Here is a 21875-nt window from a genome sequence, read left to right as displayed (position 1 = left end):
ACCAATCTTGGTAAGTTTTTTAAAATCCATGCTGATATGATAGCTGTCACAATACAATCTAACAAAACTGTTTTGAATGAAGTTAAAGACAACTAAACGCTACTAGAGCCATCTTACGGGGGAAAAAAAATGAACCTTTTGGCCAACCCAATAATAAGTCTCACATTTTTGTTGAATTGAAAACATGCATGTCTTTATCACAACATTCGAGTATAAACACTATTACTCCTAATTACCATGTGTTTTTTTTAAAACTTTACCAAAAAAATTTACAATATCAACTGAATGAGTTTCCCAATAGTAGAGATGAATTTCATTTTTCCTAGAGGGCTTGACCACAGGATCACATTGGAACATTAAAAACCTCAGTAACAATTGAGCTAGAAGTTTCCATAAGGTCCTAATTCCTTCTTTTGCCCACCCTCCGCCTCTGACCTTCATTCCCACTTTCCCCTCAAACCTTCACACATGGCCTCACCCGATCTCTACTTTCCCTTCTCAGCCAGTGTGCCCCTAGGTTGAAGGGATTCAAGTTTCATTTTAAATTCTTCAGGAAACATACTACCTAACGGGTCAGAACCTTTGAGACAACTGCTTCCCAGGTGTCAGCTGAACCTTGTGAAACTGTGCCCTTTCAAGCACCAGAGTTTTCTTTACAGTTGTAGGGTCATGATTTTCCACTTGAAAGGGCCATTAGTGTAATGGAAAAAATAAAATAAAAAGGGAAGACTTAAAGTAGCTGTCTCCTTGAAAGTATTAGAGATAGTTGCTCAGTCATGTCTGACTCTTTGCAACCCCATTGACTGCAGCCTGCCAGGCTCCTCTGTCCCTGGGATTCTCCAGGTAAGAATACTGGAGTGGGGTGCCATGGCCTCCTCCAGGGGATCTTCCTGACCCAGGGACTGAACTGGGGTCTCTCTCACTGCAGGCAGATTCTTTACCATCTGAACCACAAGGGAAGCCCAGCTGTCTCCTTATGAGCAGTCAAATTAAACCCTAGACTCTGTCATGCCCTCTTCTTGGGACAGAAAAAAACATTCCTGCTCCTCATACTGATTTCCAACGTCATACAAGTATTTCCAGACAAGCAATAAGATCCTGTTACCTTTGCTGAAGAAAAACAGGTGAGGAAGTGGGTAATTTTGAACCAGATTTTAACTGAAAATACAGGCAACACTAAGAAAAGGAATAACAAGGTCTGAAAGTAAATTCCAAAGGTCTCGTCAATGGAAAGATAATTTGTTTTTCTTACACAATACAATTTTTTAATGAAAAGTGACTTAAAAATCTACGTAGGACTTCCTTGGTGGTCCAGTGGTTAAGAATGCACCTGTCAATGCAAGGGACACGCGTTCCATCCCTGGTTGGGGGAAGATAAAACATGCCGATAATACATGCCGCAGAGCAACTAAGCCCGTGGACCACAGCTACTGCGCCCCAGCACCCCGGAGAGTCCGTGCTCTGCAACAAGAGAAGCCCCCGCAATGAGAAGCCCGAGCGCCACAACAAAGACCCAACACAGCCAAAAGTACAGAAATCAATCATTTTTTTTTACACTCTACACAAGTGAAAAATTAATCTCAAGGAAGGGAAAGTCCCTAAATCAAAGAAATCCCTTTCATTAAAAAAATTAAGTGGCAAAAAAAAGAAAGAAATCCCTTTCAACTTTTTTTTTTTTTTTTACTTTTAAAGGATTATTATTCTTTTTTAAAGTCAAGTCTTTGACTTACTTTGTTATCTTTAATTATGGTAAAATACACAGAACATAAAGTTTATTTTCTTCACAATTTTCAAGTATATTCACACTGTCGTACAATCACTCTAGAACTTCTTCGTCTTGAAAATTTAAACCGTGTTAAACAACTCCATCCTCCACTCCCTCAACCCCTGGCAACCACCATCCTACTCTGTGTCGTCGTGAGTATGACTGTTCCCGCTACCTCCTGAAAGTGCAATCATACAGTGTCTGCCCTTTCGTGATTGGCTGATTTCACCGTTGCATAACATCCTTGAGTTCAACATCCGTGTGGTAGCATGTGTTAGAATCTGCTTCCTTTTTAGGGCTGAGTACTATTCCATGGAGCGCACAGACCACATTTTGTTTAACCATTCACCACCAGTGGACACCTGGGTTATGGCCAACCTTCCGTGACTTACTTAAAAAAGAATTTATTTAACCTAAGCAGGCGCTGGTACTAGAGTTAGAGCCCCAGTTCACATCCCTCCTATCCACGGTAGCACAGAAAACAAACGTGAAAGAGAAAGAAGACAGAGAGGGGAAGAGAAGACAGAGGACAGACAGGTATACTGTGACTCATGCGTGTTCAGTCACCCAGACCGTACACAGTCAAGCCCTCAGCAAATTAAAATACTGACAATACTTGGTTCTGATGAGGGTTTTCAGACACCAGAAATTCATCCAAATGTTTGTGAACGTGCATACAGACAAACATATGCTGGGCATTGCAAACGTAGACACGGAGCCCCCTTTGAGGACGATGATGGCCACAGGACAAAGACCCAGCAGGCGAACAACTGCAGACAGTGGAGGATGGTGGAGGCGGCAGGGCCCAGCCCCAGGCCAGGCAAAGGCCAGGATGGATTTCCAGGGCTGAGTCCAGAGCAGGAACGCAGTGAGGAGGGGCGCGGAGGAAGGAGGAGGTGGGGGTTGGGGAGTGAGGGGCCGGCAGGGCAAGACACAGCCATGAGAGGCTGAAGCAAGAAACCCACTTGATGCAAGGAGAATCTCAACGAGCAGAGCCCCGGAACAGAGCAGAAGAGACAGAAGCCAGGCCTGAGGAGGTGACAATCAGCAGACAAGAGATGGCCGCCCCGTGGCAGGCCGCATCAGGCCAGAGTGCCTCTCCTGGCCTGGCCTGGAGAAGCCCCAGCTGCGGAAAAGGAACTGTGGTTCAGGAGGATAAATGAAAATTGCAGCAGCAGACACTGGCACTCATGACAAGCTCACATTCTTCACGTCTCATTCCATTAAGTGGAAAGACTGTGGAAGTCCAAAACAGATCCCAAAGAAGGCCACTTCGTAAACTATCTATACAAATTTCTCTACCTGATTCTCTAGTTTTGCAAATATGCACAACCTGCCAGTTACTCCATTATAGTTTTATATCCATATTTACTTGTAACACCCCTTCGTTCCAAAAGGAAACGCCATCGGCTACTACTTCACGTTATCTGATAGACACGTGTCATGCATGGGCTCGCAGAGCTGCAAAGAACTACAGGGTGATCTGGCCACAAACAGAGCTTGGACCCCGCAGACCGCAGCTGAGGAACTAACTGGATCAGAGTGAGACCCGCTGAGTCAGCATCCTGCTCAGGGGCCCAGGCGGCCGTCGTGGGACTGTGACAAGGAGACAGTGCCAGGTGTCTGCTCTGCGGGGGGAGGGAAGCAGAGGGATGCGGTTCCCACAGGCCCAGACCCCCCTATATTCCCTTCCTCTGTTTTCATCAACCATGCCATGCCTCTTTCAGCGTATCCAGGTGCCAGGACCTGTGTCTGAGTGCTAGAAGCCCCAGAGGGGGGTTGCCACTGAAGGACCAGTAAATGTTCCCTGGAGGGTGGCAGGGAAGGAAGAGTTCCCGGTGGGAGAGAGTGTGGAGACACTGGGCTCGGGGTGCGGTCACACACTCAGTGGGCAGCAATTCACAGAGAAGGCCGGGCGGTATCAAAGGCACCAGGGGGACACGGAGGAGACCAGGAGATCACCGGGGGAGCCTTCCAGCACCTCGAGCTGGTGAACACCAACCACCTCTCCTGGCTGGGACTCCAGGACCACCGTGCACAGGGCAGGTACACCTGCCAACCAGCCACTCTTTCCCAGTTTACATGGCTGGCCCCTGCAGGTCTGGTGAAGGTCCACCATTGAGGGACTTCCAAAGCCCTACATCTATGAGGAACTCAGATTACAAGGAGTATGCATGCATGCTAAGTCGCTTCAGTCGTGTCCGCCTCTTTGTGACCCTATGGAGTGAATATAGGCCACCAGGTTCCTCTGTCCATGGGATAATGTCCACGATACTGACCTCTATCCAAGAATCCTGGGGTGGGTTGCCCTGCCCTCCTCCCGGGGATCTTTCTAGCCCGTGCCTCTTTTGTCTCCTGCGTGGCAGGCGGGTTGTTTTACCACTAGCGCCACCTGGAAAGCCCACAGTTCCTGGAAACCCGGAGGTTTTCCCAAGCTCCCACTGTCCCAGCCTGACTCCCCATCAACACCCTGTCTCTGCAGCAGGACGTACAGAGACCAGACCCTCATCAAAACCCAGCTGGGCCTCCCTCATCACTTCATCCTGGGGTATGAACATCGTAATTGGATTATTTCTCATTACTTCTCTAGTTTGTACAGTTTACTCTGGCTCTTTTCTACAATCATCTGAAGGTTTTAATATCATGATGTTCTAATGACACTATTATCTTCCACATCATCCAAGTCATTTTCAAAAACATTAAACATTGAAATACCTCAGATTAGAAGACTTCCATTGTGACCCTCAAAGTAGCCTTGGATCACTTGGGCCTCTTAGCCACTCAAGTCTCTACTCAGAAAAGAATTTGTGAACAATTACTGTTTGGTTATTTTTGTATTATTACTATTGTTTTATTGTGATTATTATTAACTTTGGCCAAGGTTGTTTTTATTTTTCATTACTGGTAACTCAGATACAATCCCTTTAACTCCTCACTCGCCATTGTTTGCGTATAAAGCAGTTCATTAAAACAAAATCACATCCAACGTGTTGGTTTTCAGCCTTTTATCTCAAACAGTACAATAATAGTAAACACTAAAAACCAAAACAAAACCTCTCTAGCAATTTGTTGAATGAAGAAGACCAGTGACGGGGTTTTCTTGAAGGTATGCAGATGGTGAGCACAGCTTACCTATTTTCATTTTTACATTTATAGATTCATCTCCATAGAAAACTAAAATAAAGGTTTGCTCTGCTGAAGGTAAGAACCACATACATGACTTCCCATCTCATAGTCTTCCATTTCAACTAATGATGTCCCTGAAGTTCTTAGTTTTTTTTCAAAGTTTAGTCTTGCCAGATGTAATAAAATATCTTATAGTAGAGAAATTCAAAATCACTGCTTACAAGAACGGAACTAAAACAACGTCCCCGAGATTTACATGTGTCCCCAAATCTAAAACCAACCATACAATCTGTCAGGGTACTATTCTCCAAGAGTTCTAGAAAGTATTCCCCTGAGATGCTATAAGTCAGAAAGTAAGATCATCCTTCAATTTCCTATTTTATTTAAATAATTATTTTGTAGCACGGTAAAAATTACAATGGCCTTTTGATTATGGGTGAAATATTTGAGAAAGCTTAACATTTCGTCACAACTTCCAAAAGAAGAACAAATGATCCTATTCAGGTGAATTTTTAAAAAAAGAATTACGTAGTTCTTCTAACCACATTATTGGCATTTGCCATTCTGAGAAGAGATAAATTCTGAAGAAGCTGGCAGAATTAAATGTAAATTACAGGCTTTACAAGTGAATAAAAGAATTTTCCAAGGCAGCCAAGTAATTATACTACCTTGAAAAAGTACTCATATCTTAAAATAATAATCTGTTATTAATGGAACTATTGGAAGTAAAATGAAATTCAGCACATTTCAAACATAGCCAGAATACTGAATAAACTCAGACCATACAAAGATTCATTTCTTAAGAAATTCATGATTAACAGACTCACTTACCTGGAAGCATAAGAAAAGAAGGTTAGGAGGAAACTACATCATTCTTCCACTGAGTAAAGATATCTTGACTTTCCTCCTTGAAATGGAAAGGAATCTAAAAAATAAAAATAGGAGTCGCTTCTGGGAATTTCCACGTCTTAAATATAGACGATATTACAAAATTTTAAATCACTTAGGATCTAAAATACAATTTATCCAACCAAAGTCCTGCCCCAAAAAGCAGGATGGTATTTTCCCTTTTCTATTTCAATAGGTAAAATGCAAAGCATCTGTTTAAAAAAAAAAAAATGATCAGGTTTAAAATAAATGCCGAGAGCCATGTAGATACGTGTGTAAAAGCAAAGCAGAGTCACACTCTTGGAAAAGAACCCAGAAAAAGCAAACCTCGCAGGGAGGAAGGGTGCCCGCTGGCTCCCGAAGGCGCTGGGGCCTGGGCTGTGAGTCCGCAGCGAAGCCGCGGTTCAGGTGGTGTCGGGGGACCGCGCGCCGCGCCGCCACTTTTTTCTAATGGTCGGTCGTAGGGAAGGAAGAAATGTTACAAAACAGCAAACCCCGGGGAAGTTGGAGAGCCCAGCTCCCCGGGACGCGCGCCCCCGCCGCCCCTGCGGACGCCCCCAGCACCGCCCGGCGGGCGCGCACCGCCCGCGGGACCCGCCTCCTCCCCGGACGCCCCCCCTGCGCCCGCTCCGTCCAGCCCTGTGCCCCCCGGCCTTTCAGGAATCCACCGAGCGCCCCTGTGTCCACGGAGATCAACGCGGACGCAAAAGAGGTACGAGCACAGCACCGGGGGAAACACTCCGGAGAGGATTCGCCCCCGCGATTAAACAGACGCGAATAATTCTATCTTCAACTCCTTTACGCAGAGTCGTGTTTTCCCGAGTTTGTGATTTCATCTCATCTGTCTTTATAATTCAAGTCATAGCGCGCGCGCGCACACACACATACACACACACACACACACACATACACGAAAATACTCTATGGTTCCCGTTTCACAGGCAGGAATAAAAATAATAATTTAAAAAAAAAAAAAAAAGGTCCAGGGTGGTTGCAGCGGGACAAAGACAAATTGATAAGCGGCTCAGGTCCGCGGGGTCGGCCTCCCGGTGCCAGTGCTGGGGGCTGTCACGTGCTGTTTCTCCCTGCGCCCAAGTTTGAAAGTTTTCTCTGCAGCACGGACACCGAGTCAGTCAGTACGGCGTGAGGTGCGTCACCATAGAAGGGGCCATCTGGATCCGCTTTCCTGTGGGTTAACTGTTGAAGTGGTGGGCCAGCCGGGGCCTTCCCCCCACCCCAGCCCCGCCAGTCCCCCCGCTGCGCTGCCTCTCCCGGCTTCTCTCTCCCAGCCCACTTCCGTCCCTGCCTGGCTAATTAATCTGTGTCTAAATGGAACTGCAGTTGGCAGCCCCGCCGCAATGCCAAAGTCGAATAATCACTTGGACCTGAATCCGAGTTGTTTTCCATCCTTGACAACAAATAAGGCCACTCTAGGGCCTGCGGGCCAGGAGTTGAAATGAGTTTATAATTTGGCTTCCAGTCTCCCATTCTCATTCTCAGCCACTTAAATGTCCTATTCTGCCTTTTCTGCACGCAGCGGGGGCAAGCTTTGGAGGCGGGATCACCAGCATGGTCTTTATTGATATCTGTAATGAATATTCTTTGCCATCTAAGTAAGAGGGAAAGTCCACATCATTCAAAACCACACTTGTTTTAACAATGAAACTAAATAGGCTGTCAGCTCATGCTACCACATGATTAAATTAATAATCGAATTTGTTCTTCTCAACTGCAGCAACTGGAAGAGAAACGCTGGGTTTTTTCATCCACACACAGAGGCCCCATTCATCCGGCCAGCCCGAGTGCCTGTCCTGGCAACGCCAGACTACAGGTTAGGAGTTACAGGACAGCCCTGCTTCTCCTCGCCTCCTAGTAAAGCACACACGGACGCTCGGCTCCTCGACTCCGGGAAGCACACTGTCTCCTTGCAGTTCCAAACATCAGGTGCCCTAAGAAGGTGGTCATCTCTCGCTGGTAATAGAAAGGGAGAGACACAGGAAGGCAGAACCACTGGCAAGACTCCCTAGAGGTCAAGATGAGAGGGGAGGTGCCATCATGGAAAATCATTGGAGGTGAGCCTCAGATACACAGAGGACAGGGGTGTGTGCAGCTGGGCTTCTCCCATTAGGAGGACGGCAAGGGTCATCACCCACTCGCCTGCCACGTGCCTGCCTCACACTGCAAGAGCTGCTCCCAGGGTGAGCTCCTGCCATCCCCACAGCGATGCCATGGGAGTCTGCCATAACCTCCCCATTCTAAAGATGGGGAAAATGAGGCTCAAAGGTGCTAAGAAGCCTCTCGGACAGGTATATGGTAAAGCCAGGATTTTTCTGACTTCAAAACCGAAGCTCTAAAAAGAAAAACGCAAGCCTCGACTTCCTCGAGGATGCAACATGGTGGTCCTCATGGGTGGTTCTCCAATAGGTGGGTGGCTGCCAGCGGTAACCTGCAGACACGCGGCCGGCATCTGAGGACCCTCCCCAGACTCCTGAAGCCCTCATTCTTCACAAGAAATCACAGTGACAAACCGCTCTTGGACAAGCCTTTCAGAGTATCGAAGACAGAGACAATAAGAATGCGCTAAAAATAAAAGCTAAATCCAGAAAGCAACTGCAGGTACAGAGCAGAGACAAGCACCTTGCTTTGTCGAATTCAGAAACTAGTTCTCAAGGACATCCCTCGGGCTGAGTCCAGGTCTGAGGGCTCCTCTCCAGTCATCTGATGCCCTGGTGCTCTCCTCAGTTTGGCATAGAGAGAGAGGATTATGGCAGGGCTTCCGTGGCCTCTCAAGTTCTGGTTTTGGTAAAAAGTGAGCAGGAGAGGGCAGGATGTGCATGAGAGTAGCTGGGAGAGGTTCCATGGGAAAACCACACACTCAGTTTTGGAAATTTCCCAGTTGGGATTTGAAAGATTGGGAAGCCTGCCCCCGCCACTCCCCCTCCACAGTTAACAGAGTTCGACATCCATCAATTAGCAGCACTCCATAAATAAGTCAGCTTTTAATCACGCCAAAGGAGATCGCCAAAAATCAACTATGGAAAAGAGAAGTTGAAAACAAGGACACTGAGGTCAATGCTATTTTAACAATCTGGGAAGCTGTACTGTTCAACACACAATGAGTAAGTGAAAGTTCCCAGGACTTCCAAAGAACTTCAAAGGCATGGCTGGTCCTCAAGGCAGGTACCTTAAGTTCCAAGGCTTCCTCACATTCATACATGTAAATCTAAATCTTTAATCCATCTAAACCACATCAGTATCAGACACATTGATTCCTGAAATATGAAAAATAAGAAAAAAAACCTGCCTAACATAACAAACCAAAGCACCGATAGACTAGAAACATACCGGCCAACTCAAGCTGCCCAGGGGGTTTTTTTGTGTGTGTGCACATGTGGATAATAATATACATGTTTTAAAATCTTGATGGTAGTGTTTTCATTTGTGTTAATCAGTGGAGTCCTCTGGGTAACTGCGCTGGGAGACGGGGCAGACTTAGGGTCGGGAAGTATGCAGCCAACTTCTAAAATTATCCTTCTCAAGAATGTTTCAGAAAAGAAAGTGCCCTTGGATGCTACACATTACAAATGGCATGTTACTATATTCTTGACAAGATTCCTTCCACATTAAATAATTCTACTGAAAACAGTACATTTTAGGAAACATTTTAAAAGTCATGAGTTCTTCCCCCAAAACCCTGTCTTCTGTTATTCTGTGAAACGAACAACAGAGTCTCTGCATCCTGGTCTTGTGTGTAAAGACGCAGAGCGAATGAGATGAGGACGTGTTGCTGTTCAGTCGCTCAGTCGTGTCTGACTCTGTGACCCCGTGACTGCAGCCCACCAGGTTCCTCTGTTCATGGGATTCTCCAGGCAAGAATACTGGAGTGGGTTGCCATTTTCTCCTCCAGGGGATCTTACCAGGCCAGGAATCGAGCTCAGGTTTCTTGCATTGGCAGGCGGATTCTTTACTGCTGAGCCACCAGGGAATGAGATGATGCCCCTTTCTCATTCCTAACCCTGCCCGTGAAGTGGCCATCCTCACTATCTTCACTTCAATTTATCACTCTGATAAACGGTGATAAGCACAGATCAGTTCAGTTGAGTTGCTCAGTCGTGTCTGACTCTTTGAGACCCCATGGACTGCAGCACACCAGGCTTCCCTGTCCATCAGCAACTCCTGGAGCGTGCTCAAAACTCATGTCTGTTGAGTTGGTGATGCCATCCAACCATCTCATCCTCTGTCATCCCCTTCTCTTCAATCTTTCCCAGAATCAGGGTTTTTCCTAATGAGTCAGTTCTTCACATCAGGTGGCCAAAGTATTGGAATTTCAGCTTCAGCATCAGTCCTTCCAATGAATTTTTAGGACTGATCTCCATTAGAACTGACTGGTTGGATATCCTTGCAGTTCAAGGGACTCTCAAGAGTCTTCGCCAACACCACAGTTCAAAAGCATCAATTCTTCGGTGCTCAGCTTTCTTCACAGTCCAACTCTCACATCCATACATGACCACTGGAAAAACCATAGTCTTGACTAGACGGACCTTTGTTGGCAAAGTAATGTCTGCTTTTCAATATGCTATCTAGGTTCGTCATAATTTTTCTTTCAAGGAGTAAGCGTCTTTTAATTTCATGGCTGCAGTCACCATCTGCAGTGATTTTGGAGCCCCCACAAAATAAGGTCTCACTGTTTCCACTGTTTCCCCATCTATTTGCCATGAAGTGATGGGACCAGATGCCATGATCTTAGTTTTTTGAATGTTGAGTTTTAAGCCAACTTTTTCACTCTCCTCTTGCACTTTCATCAGGAGTTGTTCTTTGCTTTCTGCCATTAAGGGTGGTGTCATCTGTATTCTGAGGTTATTGATATTTCTCCCGGCAATCTTGATTCCAACTTGTGCTTCATCCAGCCTAGCATTTCTCATGATGTACTCTGCATATAAGTTAAATAAGCAGGGTGACAATATATAGCCTTAATGTACTCCTTTCCCTATTTGGAACCAGTCTGTTGTTTCATGCCCAGTTCTAACGATTGCTTCCTGACTTTCATACAGATTTCTCAAGAGGCAAGTCAGGTGGTCAGGTATTCCCATCTCTTTAAGAATTTTCCAGTTTGTTGTGGTCCACACCGTGAAAGGCCTTAAAGCAGAAGCAGTCAATACAGCAGAAGTAGATGCTTTCCTGGAACTCTCTTGCTTTTTCGATGATCCAACAAATGTTGACAATTTGATCTCTGGTTCCTCTGCCTTTTCTAAAACCAGCTTGAACATCAGGAAGTTCATGGTTCACGTATTGCTGAAGCCTGGCTTGGAGAATTTTGAGCATTACTTACTATGCTATGAACAGAGCTGCCAAGATGATGAGCAAGATTATGTTGTTAAATTATTTGAAGTCTCTTTTAAAATGTATGGGTCTAATGTTGCCTTAAAGGGTATCAAGTATAAGTGTATCTCCTTAAATTCCAAGCATTTACAAAGTGGGCTGTGGGGTCCCATGAGGGCCCTGTGTGTGCCGTCTCCTATACTGTCAACATGAAAACTGCTAATACAAGGGAGAATGAAATGATTCATATGCTAAATAGAGTCACAAATAATATGCTATTAGAGCATCAGAAAAGACAGGCTAGAAGTGGAGGGAATCAGAGTTACCGCCAATCTCTAGAAAAGAGACTAAAGTGCTCTGTTTGCCATTGATGGTGAGACCAATCACACATCTTTCTCCTACATCAGTTGGGATACAGACAGACAGCTGATGTGCGAACTAAGTTACTGCAGTCATGTCTGATTCTTTGCAACCCCATGGACTGTAGCCCACCAGGCTCCCCTGTCCATGGGATTCTCCAGGCAAGAATACTGGAGTGGGTTGTCATGCCCTCCTCCAGGGGAATTTTCCTGACCCAGGGACTGAACCTGAGACAGCTGATGCTCCTTTGTAAGAGAGCTCTTTCTCAGCAGAGTCTGCAGTTACACACCCTCTCTGAAACCCCTCCGGGCCAGCCCTGCCTGTCTGAGACGCTGCAGCTGCCAGGCATGTGGTGACATCACAGATACCAGTGAGGGAAGCCTGTAGCACTCAGCCCTGGGCACGGTGTGGGATTCAGGTTTTCATCTGTTATGGACTGTGTTGAAATTCTAACCCCAATACATTGGTATTTGGAGATGGGGGTCTTTGGGAGGTAATTAGGTCATGAGGGTGCTACTCTCTTGAGTGGATTAGTGCCCTTGTGAGATGTAACAAGAAAGGTAGCTTGCTTTTTTTTTTTTTTTTTTGCTTTGTGAGGACACAGTGAGAAGTCAGCTGTCCATAGCCCAGAAAAGGGCCCTCATCAGAACCAGACCGTGCTCACCCTGTGATCTTGGACTTCCAGCCTCCAGAACTGTGAAGAACAAATGACTGCTGTTGATGAGCCTCCCAGTGTGTGTTTGGATGTTCTCTTATAGCAGCCGGGACTAAGGCATCATCTTAAACATGTTACTATGAGACCTTAGGCAAGTCCATAACGTCTTAGTCTGTTTTTCCAAATCTGGCTGGATCGGGCCAGTGGTTCTCGGTGAAGGAGGGTGGTCTTTATCGGCTGCCTCCCTTCCCCACGAGGATTCCATCGGTGGGGGAGATACATACATCACAGAGAGAAACAAACAGCACAGATGAAGGGAGATGAGCAGGACTGGACTTGGATGTGAAGATGAGGGACGAGCTTTCAAAAGCAGAAGCTCTTTCAAGACTTAAAGGTACAGCCTCCTGAGTATAGTGATTTTACCAGACTAGTTGATAATGAGTAAGCTGACCATCAAAAGCATGGGTTTGCCCATTAACCAAACGTCACACCTCACAGAACTGATAGAGCCAGAAGCACAGCTCTCCATTCAGCAGAATAAACTCACCCCCTAAGAAGATAAGATGCTCAGGAAGAAGAGCACTCAGATGCAGTGCCCCAGGGAACACAGACCCTTCCACAGGGCAGCTCAGAGAGAGCAAATCCCACCTTCCAGCACCGAACACTCCAACACACCAGCCCCAACACAACAGGGGCAGGAACGCTGAGAGGGCCCACATAGAAAATGCATGCGTGGCTCAGAAATCCCTGGTCTAGCCCCAGTTCTGCCATTAAGTTACTGTGTGACCTTGGGCTGGTCATCAACAAAATGAAAGTTTGGATCAGATCATCTCTAAGGTACCTTCCAGCACAGAATGTAACTGAATTACTTTTTATTGTGTTCCATAAAAGTCTATCTTGCTCCTAGAATCCTTGCAGCATCGTTAAGGTCAGTATATACGTCTCCATTTATGGGCTCAGTTTTTTAAATTACTGCATTCCCAGGTTTCCCAGGACAGCCACCCAGAACACAAGGCTGAGGTGCAGAATGGGTGAAGCTTGTTTTTTCTGGCTTCTTGACAATTCCCTCTGGCTAAATTCTACCCACAATGCTGCCAAGCCTCTAGCACTTCTGGCACCGAGGGTTGATCTATAGTATTCACAGGGCTCGTGACACAGTGACAGATGAAGAAATTAAATCTTTCACCAAACTTGAACAGGTATTCTGAATGGTAATTTTTATCTTGCTCCTTCCCAGATGCAGAAGTGTCAACAGTTGAGAGATACTATGGTGCTGGTAAAGAACATTAGAAAAATAGACTTGCCTCTCAAATGATCTCTTATTATCTTGCAAATATATTATTTTTGCTGTAGCCATTTTTTTTTAGTTTACTTCATGTTATGCTCCAGCTGCAAGGAAATTGAGAACATACTGTTCCTACTTTCAAAAAAAAAAAGATTTAAACATCAACAGAAGAAATATTTCACCATGAAAATGAAAACTATGTGTAAATATTTATAGAACTGAATTTATTCAATCAATTTATTGGGTCAGGCCAAGGGAAGGATGCTTTTTTTGGTACCTGAGAGTCAGCAAGACAGGAGAAAATTGTAATCTCAATGTTCAAATAAACAGCAATACTGTTTATAGATATCAATTTTTTTAAATATGCATACAGAGTACAATGGGTGTTACTCTCAAGAAATCTACAATTTCTGTATACTACTTACTACATATACCAGATAACAACAAAATGAAAAGTAAGAATGAGAAACACAGATATTTAACCCAATAAATATTTTTAAAATCATTAAAATATGTTTTCATTCCATGCCATGTCCAGTTAAGCAAGACAGGGGTAAAGAGTAAACAAAAAAAATATTGGGAGTAATAAGCAGTAAGAAAAATGAACTATTGGTCCATGTAGGAGTAAGAATGATAATCATGCTGATGGAAAGAAGCCAGACAAATAGAAAATATACTGTATGATTCCATAATATAAAATTCTAGCAGGTCAGAGTTTGCCTGGGGGTGGGCATAAAGGGTCGGGGGCACCAGGATAGGCAGCATGGTGGGATTACCAAGGGGCAGATGGAAACTCTCCTGGTGATGTGTATCTGATCACTATCTTGATTTGGGGGATGGTTTCATATGTGTATTAAAACTAATAGCATTGAAACATGTATATTACCATATGTGAAATAGATCCCCAGTCCAGGTTTGATGCATGAGACAGGGTGCTCAGGGCTGGTGCACTGGAATGACCCTGAGGGATGGGATGGGGAGGGAGGTGGGAGGGGGTTCAGGATGGGGAACACATGTACACCCATGGTTGATTCGTGTCAATGTATGGCAAAAACCACTACAATATTGTAATTAGCCTCCAATTAAAATAAATAAATAAATTTAAAAAAACTAATCAAGTTGTATACTTAATTTTTTATAGTACCTTTGAAGGTGGAATGCATCTTTTTCAAAATATTTATTTATTTGGCTGCACCAGGTCTTCATTGCTGCACATGGGACCTTTGAGCTTCGATCTCCACCGCAGCGTGTGAGATCTTTTAGTCGTCAGTGAGAACTCTTAGCTGCAGCATGTGAGATCTGGCTCTCCAACCAGGGATGGAACCTGGGTCCCCAGCACTGGGGCTACTGAACCACCAGGGAAGCCCATGTATACTTTAAATATGTGAGTTTATTGCAGAGCAATTACTGAATAGACAAAAATAGGGAAATTTTTTTTAAAGACTGAGTAGTTATATTTTGAGGCAATTAAGACAGTTGTTGGATGAAAAGCTATAGAAAACCACACGCTAGACTAGAACCCATAAAAGCCTCCAGTAGCAAGATTTATGATTGTTGTTTATATATACACACATATAAACATAGTTTTTTATTTCCTTCATATTTTTGATAGAAAGAGCTCTAACTACCTTTAGAGTTACAGTAACAACCGCTAACATTTATTGAGCACTTATAGACCAGGGCTTCCCAGGTGGCACAAAAGGTAAAGAACCCGCCTGCCAATGCAGGAGACACAGGTGTGATCCCTGGGTCAGGAAGATGACCTGGAGTAGGAAGTGGCAACGCACTCCAATATTTCTTGCCTGGAAAATTCCATGGACAGATAAGTCTGGCGGGCTACAATCCATGGGGTTGCAAAGAGCTGGGCACAACTGGGGACACGTACACTCTAGACCAGGCCCCGGTCTTACGGACGCAGCCATTTGCTCCTCACCTGAGGAACCTAAGGCATAGGCACTGCCTATCACGATGAGGATATCAAAGTTCAAAGAAGTTAAGTATCTTGCTTCACATCCTTCACCAGCCCAGAGGTGGAGCTAGGTTTAAACCCAGGCTGAGCTTCTGAACTACATCTCTCCCTCTGCCAGACACACAGGATCCTAGACCAAGGCTGTCGGTCACGATTTGCTGACTCACACCTCTGATGGCTTAAAGAAACTCTGTACGTGAAACAGCTACATTTCTAAGTCTGAAGGCTATTCAGAAAAGTCAGTCATGAACCAATGGTGGGAGGTAGGAGAACTGTGGTGGGGGAGCAGGGGAAATCATGCCCAGAAATCAACAGATTTGGGTTTGGCCGTGTCCTCGGTGATGACTATATACTTGGGCAAGCCATTTCTCTTCCTGGAGTCTATTTCCTCTTCAGTAAAATCAAGGGTTTGGACTAATTGATTCCTAAGACTCCTTCCAACCAGTCCATTCTAAAGGAGATCAGCCCTGGGTGTTCTTTGGAAGGAATGATGCTAAAGCTGAAACTCCAATACTTTGGCCACCTCATGCGAAGAGTTGACTCATTGGAAAGACTCTGATGCTGGGAGGGATTGGGGGCAGGAGGAGAAGGGAACAACAGAGGATGAGATGGCTGGATGGCATCACCGACCCGATGGACGTGAGTTTGAGTGAACTCCTGGAGCTGGTGATGGACAGGGAGGCCTGGTGTGCTGCAATTCCTGGGGTCGCAAAGAGTCGGACACGACTGAGCAACTGAACTGAACTGAGCTGAACTGAAGACTCCTTCCAGCTTGGTGATTCTGCCAGTTCTCTTTGGGATAATACCCCTTGCATTTTGTAACTTGAGTAAAAAATTTTCCATGACACAAACACATTTCCAATACAATGCTTCCTCCATCCCTTAAGATACCTGGAGCTCTCCCACACCTCGCAAATTCCTTCATTATTCCCCAAAGATATTCTGTTCCCAAGGGACCACCCTAAGGGAAAGCCCAAGGAAAAGGAGAAGAGTTCCCCAGTCAGAGCCCACCATGTTCTCCTCTACACACTAACAATCTTTTTCACTTTGAAAACTCTACAATGTTGATTTGGGAGGTGTGGCCGAGACACTAGGGTAGGAAAATCCTGAGCTCATCTATTCCTGCAGACGCACCAAAATTACAGTTATTTACAGAGCAACTATCTATGAGCATGAAAAGAACAACAGAAAAGATTTTCCACAACTAAATATACATCAAAAGAACCTCAAGGAGATGGGTCAGAGGTCAGAGACACTGTACAGTCAAGACCTGTACACCTGGTGGATAACCACAATTACAGAGGCTTTCCCTCACAATCAAGGGGTCCAAGCCTCACACTGCATTCCACATGCCAGGGGTCCTGCAATAAGACAAGCCCCCCAGAATGTCTGGCTCTGAAGGTCAGTGGGGCACATGTGGGAGAACCTGTCAGCCAACCAAGGACAGCCTTGCCCACCAGCCACATCACGAGAAGTCAGCCTCATCCCAGCAGAAGAGCCCCCAGAGCGAACACAGGGGCACTCCCAAGCATGCTGCCCTGTTGAGGGGCGTGCACTGCACCCCCCCAGCACATTTCCTGTATAAAAGAATAGATATATGTGTATTTATAACTGAATCATTGTACTATACACCTCAAACTAACACAACATTGTAAATCAATTATACGTCGATGAAAAAAATTGTTTAATCTACATAAATAAATGTGAGGACAGTTTAAAAGACCTCTGAGACAACTCAAGCATTATTAACGCTAACATTTTAGGGGTCCCAGAAGGAGAAGAGAGAGAAAGGGGCAGAGAATTTATTGGAAGAAATAATAGCTGAAAAATTCACTAACCTGGGAAAAGAAATTAGACATCTAAGCCCAGGAAGGAAGCACTGAGAGTCCCAAAGAAGATGCACCCAAAGAGGTCCACACAAAGACATGCTGTAATTAAACTAACAAGAGTTAAAGATAAAGAGGGGACCCCGAAAGCAGTAAGAGAAAAGCAACTTGTTACATGGAAGGGAACTCCCCTAAGACTATCCTGACTTTCCAGCAGAAATTCTTCAGGTCCGAGGGAGTGATACAATATATTCAAAACATAAGAAGAAAGGTGAATACTGTACCTGGCAAGGGGTTTCCCAGGTGGCGCTAGTGGTAAAGAACCCACCTGCCAATGCAGGAGACATGGGTTCGATCCCTGGGTGGGGAAGATCCCCTGGAGGAGGGCATGGCAACCCACTCCAGTATTCTTGCCTGGAGAATCCCATGGACAGAGGAGCCTGGTGGGCTACAGTCCACAAGGTCACACAGAATTGGACATGACTGAAGCGATGTAGCATGCATACCTGGCAAGCCTATCATTCAAGTTTGAGAAAGAAATAAAGTTTTATGGACAAGCAAAAGGTAAAGAGTTCAACACCACTAAACTGGCTTTGCATGAAATGCTAAACTTCTCTAAACAGAAAAGACCAAAATTGGACAAATGAAAATGAGAACGCAATGATCCAAAATCAGCAAATATAGCAAAAGCAGTTCTGAAAGGTAAGTTTATAATGATAAAACCTACCTTAGGGAACAAGAAAAAAAAATCTCAATAAACAACCTAAACATACCCCTAGAGAAACTAGAAAAAGAAGAAAAAACAAAACCTAAAGTTAGTAGAAGGAGAGAGAAAAAAAAAAAAGATCAGAGCAGAAATAAATAAAATAGAGACTAAACAACAAAAAAAATAGAAAAGATCAGTGAAAGTAAGAGCTGCTTCTCTGAAAATATAAACAGATTGATAAGCCTTTAGCCAGATTCATCAAGGAAAAAAAAGGGGGGGAGGGGGCCCAAATCTATAAAAACAGAAATAAAAAAGAAGTTACAGCCAACACCACAGATATACAAAGAATCATGAGAGACTACTACAAACAACTATATACCAATAAAATGGACAACCTGGAAGAAATTTCAAATTCCTAGAAATGTGAAATCTCCCAAGACTGAACCAGGAAGAAATAGAAAACATGAGCAGATCAATTGCTAGCAAGAAAATTAAACTGGCAATTTTAAAAACTCCCAGTAAGCCAAAGTTCAGGACCAGACACCTTCACAGATGAATTCTACCAAACACCTATCCTTCTCAAACTATTCCAAACACCTGAACAGAAAGGAATGCTTTCAAACTCATTCTACCAGGCCCACATCACCCTGATAACAAAACCAGACAAAGATACCCCAACAAAAGAGAAAATTACAGACCAATGTCACTGATGAACATAGATGCAAAAATGCTCAACAGAATATTAGTAAGTCAATTCAACAGTACATTAAAAGGACCATATACGATGATGAAGTGGAATTTACCTGAGGATGTAAGATGGCTCAATATCTGCAAAGCAATTAATGTGATACACTACAATAGCAAATTGAAGTATAAGAATTATATGATCATCTCAATAGATGAAGAAACAACTTTTGACAAAATTCAACATCCGTTTACAATAAACACTCTCAATAAAGTGGCATAGAGGAAACATAACTCAACATAACAAAGACCATATACAGTAAGCCCATAGCTAGCATCATGCACATTGGCGGAAAACTGAAAGCATTTTCTCTAAGATCAGGAACAAGATAAGGATGCTGACACTCAGCACTGTTACTCAACATAGTGTTAGAAATCCTAGCCACAGCAATCAGAAAAGAAAAAGAAAGGCGCCCAAACTGGAAAAGAAGTAAAACTCACTATTTGCAGATGACATAATACTATATACAGAAAATCCTAGAGATGGCACCAAAAAAGCTGTTAGAACTAATAAAGGAGTTCAGTCCAGCTGCAGGCTATAAAATCAATATACAGAAACCCATTGTTATTTCTATAACAAACTATCGACAAACTGTCAGAAAGAGAAACAAAGAAAACAATCCAATTCACAATTGCATCAAAAAGAATAAGATACCTAGGAATAAGTCTAATCAAGGAGGTGAAACATCTGTACTCAGAAAACTCTAAGATCCTGACAAAAGAAACTGAGGATGACCAGACAGACGGAAAGACATGTATCCTCATGGACTGAAAGAATATTGTTAACAAGACCATACTGCTCAATCTACAGATGCAACCCAATTTCTATAAAAAATTCCAATGGCATTTTGCAAAGAAGTAGAATATTTTTCACAGAACTGACTTCAGACTACACTACAAAGTTAGAGTAATAAAAATGGTATGGAACTGACACAAAAACAGACACATAGTTCAAAAGAACAGAAAAGAGTTCAGACATATATCCACATTCATACGGCCAATTAGCCTATGACAAAGGGGTCAAGAATATACAATGAAGAAAAGACAGCCTCTTCACTGAATGGTGGTCGGAAAACAGGACAGTGACATGCAAGAGAATCAAACTGAACTAGTTTCTCACAAAATGTACAAAAATAAATTCAAAATGATTAAAGACTTAAATGCAGGACATGAAACCATCAACCTCCTACAAGAAAACATAAGCAATATGATCTTTGACATCAGTCTTGGCAATATATTTTTGATATGTCTTCTCAGGCCAAAAAAAAAGAGTAAAAATAAACAAATGGAAATACAGCAAACTAAAAAACTCCTCCACAGTTAAGGAGGCAGTCAATAAAATGAAAAGGCAGCCTACTGAATGGGAGAAGCTATTTGCAAAAGATAAATCTGATTAGAGTTCTCATACAAGTCAACATCGAAACAAACAAACCTGACTGAGATATGAGCAGAAGACACGAAAGCCATTTTTCCAAGAAGACACACAGATGGCCAGAAGACACATGAAAGGATGCTCAGCACCACCAATCATCAGGGAACTGCAGCCCAAAACCACAGTGAGATAACTCCTCATGCCTGTCAGAATGGCCACCATCAAAAACACCAGGAGTAGCAAGATGTGGAGAAAAGGGAGTCCTTGTGCACTGCAGGAGGGAAAGCAGTTGATACAGCCAATGTGGAAATCAGCACGGAGATTCCTTGGAAAAATAAAAACAGAACTGCCATATAATCCAGCAATTTCACCTGTAGGTTTTTACTCAAAGAAAACAAAAACAGCAATTCCAAAGGATATATGCACTTTTATGTTCACTGAAGTATCGTTTACAACAGCCAAGACATGGAAGCAATGTACATGTCCATTAGTAGATGAATGGATAAAGCAAATGTGAAAGTGAAAGTCACTCAGCCGTGTCTGACTCTTTGTGACCCCATGGAACAGTCCATGGAATTCTCCGGGCCAGAATACTGGAGCGGGTAGCCTTTCCCTTCTCCAGGGGATCTTCGAAACCCAGGGATCGAACCAGGGCCTCCTGCATTGCAGGCAGATTCTTTTTTTTTTTTTTTTTACTTTAGTTTGCTTTACAATACTGTATTGGTTTTGCCATACATTGACATGAATATGCCATGGGTGTACATGAGTTCCCAATCCTGAGCCCCTCTCCCACCTCCTACCCCATATCATCTCTCTGGATCTTCCCCGTGCACCAGCCCCAAGCATCCTGTATCCTGTATCAAACATAGACTGGCAATTCATTTCTTACATGATATTATACATGTTTCAATGCCACTCTCCCAAATCATCCCACCCTCTCCCTCTCCCACAGAGTCCAAAAGTCTGTTCTATACATCTGTGTCTCTATTGCTGTCTCACATACAGGGTTATCGTTACCATCTTTCTAAATTCCATGTGTTAGTATACTGTATTGGTGTTTTTCTTTCTGGCTTACTTCACTCTGTATAATCGGCTCCAGTTTCATCCACCTCATTAGAACTGATTCAAATGTATTCTTTTTAATGGCTGAGTAATACTCCATTGTGTATATGTACCACAGCTTTCTTATCCATTCATCTGCTGATGGGCATCTAGGTTGCTTCCATGTCCTGGCTATTTTAAACAGTGCTGCAATGAACATTGGGGTACATGTGTCTCTTGCAATTCTGGTTTCCTCAGTGTGTATGCCCAGCAGTGGGATTGCTGGGTCATAAGGCAGCTCTATTTGCAATTTTTAAAGGAATCTCCACACTGTTCTCCATAGTGGCTGTACTAGTTTGCATTCCCACCAACAGTGTAAGAGGGTTCCCTTGTCTCCACACCCTCTCCAGCATTTATTGCTTGTAGACTTTTGGATCGCACCCATTCTGACTGGTGTGAAATGGGTACCTCATTGTGGTTTTGATTTGCATTTCTCTAATAATGAGTGATGTTGAGCATCTTTTCATGTGTTTGTTAGCCATCCGTATGTTTTCTTTGGAGAAATGTCTATTTAGTTCTTTGGCCCATTTTTTGATTGGGTCGTTTATTTTTCTGAAATTGAGCTGCATAAGTTGCTTGTATATTTTTGAGATTAGTTGTTTGTCAGTTGCTTCATTTGCTATTATTTTCTCCCATTCAGAAGGCTGTCTTTTCACCTTGCTTATAGTTTCCTTTGTTGTGCAGAAGCTTTTAATTTTAATTAGATCCCATTTGTTTATTTTTGCTTTTATTTCCAGTATTCTGGGAGGTGGATCATAG

General features: G+C 43.7%; 1 protein-coding gene across 26 annotated transcripts in view; it reads right to left on the bottom strand.

Annotated features, from left to right (window-relative positions):
- CSGALNACT1 (chondroitin sulfate N-acetylgalactosaminyltransferase 1) overlaps positions 1-21875 on the bottom strand; it is a 340608-nt gene that overhangs the window by 169271 nt on the left and 149462 nt on the right. For 12 of the 26 annotated variants that reach the window (XM_069572748.1, XM_069572746.1, XM_069572753.1 and 9 more), the window contains one exon: positions 5723-5816. The exons of 7 other annotated variants lie outside the window; for them this stretch is intronic. The gene's annotated coding sequence lies outside the window, so the exon portion shown is untranslated. Of the gene's footprint in view, positions 1-5722; positions 5817-6106; positions 6477-6506; positions 6654-6689; positions 7068-21875 lie in introns of those variants that run through there. 7 more of the 26 variants (XM_069572759.1, XM_069572760.1, XM_069572745.1 and 4 more) reach the window with 6 other exon arrangements.

This window comes from Ovis canadensis, chromosome 26, assembly GCF_042477335.2.
Source record: "Ovis canadensis isolate MfBH-ARS-UI-01 breed Bighorn chromosome 26, ARS-UI_OviCan_v2, whole genome shotgun sequence".
NCBI classification, from domain to species: domain Eukaryota; kingdom Metazoa; phylum Chordata; class Mammalia; order Artiodactyla; family Bovidae; genus Ovis; species Ovis canadensis.
This window is presented reverse-complemented; position numbering and strand designations above follow the sequence as displayed.